This window comes from Notothenia rossii (genome assembly GCF_949606895.1).
Source record: "Notothenia rossii genome assembly, chromosome: 3".
Lineage (NCBI taxonomy): Eukaryota > Metazoa > Chordata > Actinopteri > Perciformes > Nototheniidae > Notothenia > Notothenia rossii.
Genome location: NC_136901.1, coordinates 43,170,722 through 43,172,317, shown reverse-complemented (window position 1 = coordinate 43,172,317; position 1,596 = coordinate 43,170,722). Strand labels below are relative to the sequence as shown.

Here is a 1,596-nt window from a genome sequence, read left to right as displayed (position 1 = left end):
CATTTGAACTTGTCCTCGTGTTGTGATGTGTGAAGTGACGGAGCAGATTTATCAGCAACAGCAAAAAGCCATGAGAGAAAGTTACAACGTTATAAAATATCTGAACATTATTCACAGGAACAGAAAGACTCAGAGATCAACCATTCATTTTATAGAATCACACACTTTACTTTAACTATTCAGGTTCATTTAACAGTTTAAACATGTGTTGAGGTGAACTGCCTTTATTTTGCTGCCACTGCTTTTATATTTCACTAAACCTACTCTTTTATCGTGCTTTATGAAATGTCAAATATTCCACTCTAATTAATACAAAATGTGAGATAATGCAAATCATCAAATAACAAGTTTCCTCAAAAACCATAATAAATGTTTATTTACCTGATTTCAAATACATTTGAGGTCAGGTAAATAAACATTTCTCATTTCTAATAGGTCTTGGCAGAGCTTTGTAATTCTTTCTTTTGTATTGTTGACGGTATAAATTGGCCATGTAAACTTCCAAATGTTTTTTTAATATGTTTAAGATCATGTTAATTTCAAGGTGATATGTTTTAATTATATGATGTTTTGAACCCAAAACCAGATAAGTTAGTTTTGTTGACTGAAAACACGTTGACATGATTTCTGTTGAAATAAACAGTTTTTCTCTTTCAATCTACAGTCTTGTTTCTCTGAGGCTCACAGCCGTCCTTTGAGCTATAAGCCAAAGTTAGCATGCTAACAATCTAGCAGGTATTACCACGTTCAAACCTCACAATTATATGATATGCTATACGTTACTTGTTTCTATAAATCCTCCTGAAGGCCTCTTTACATATGCATTCATTTATTTATACAGACATGTCTGAGAAGCTGAAAGTATCTGGAGTCTATAATAAAACTCAGAACAACATACACTCAGCTCGCCTTCTAAAATAAATGCATGCGTCAGTCAGTACCTCTGTGGTTTTTAACTTTATCTTGAGTGTGAGAAAGTCTAACAGCTGCTTCTCGTACCATCATGAGACACAGAGAAGTTACACACCTCACACTCAACCTGAGCAAAAGAAGAGATCAAACGCTGAAGAAAGTGATCATGTCCTCAGCTCGTGGTGTTCATTGTGTTGATGACCAAACTATCTATGATCTTTTTACATGAGTTATTTCTGTGTGACCCTGAGTTTCCCACAATGCAGCAGTCCCACCAGCAGCAGCAGCAGAGCCACCATCACTACACTCTAAAAACAAATGCCTTGGCTCAACAAAGAAAATCAATGCAACAGTGTGCATCAATGTTTATTGAGTTAAGACAACTTCTAATGAAATTGTCTTAAAGGCAACAAAGTTATTTGAGTTAGGGGAGAAGGCTTTTCCTCTACAATCAGAGGTGTTTTTAATTACCACTTACTTAATAATTGGTAGCATAAACACAAGTTTTGAAGTTGATTACTCAAAAGATTAAGTTGTTGCGTCTTGTTTTACCGTATTATTTAAAAGGAATTTTAAGTTGTATGTACTTAATTACCATCATTGTAAACACACATTTTTAAGTTGACAAGTTCTTAGCTTTTTCATGTTTTTACCTTCAAATAAAGAAATTAATTGATTCCACAA

At 34.0% G+C, this 1,596-nt stretch overlaps 1 protein-coding gene across 3 annotated transcripts in view; it reads left to right on the top strand.

Annotated features, from left to right (window-relative positions):
• Positions 1 to 657, top strand: part of LOC307033190 (uncharacterized protein) — a 25,232-nt gene extending 24,575 nt beyond the window's left edge. For all 3 annotated transcript variants that reach the window (XM_079671556.1, XM_079671554.1, XM_079671555.1), the window contains one exon: positions 1 to 657. This exon is cut by the window's left edge and continues 263 nt beyond it. The gene's annotated coding sequence lies outside the window, so the exon portion shown is untranslated.
• Positions 658 to 1,596: the final 939 nt, after the last annotated feature.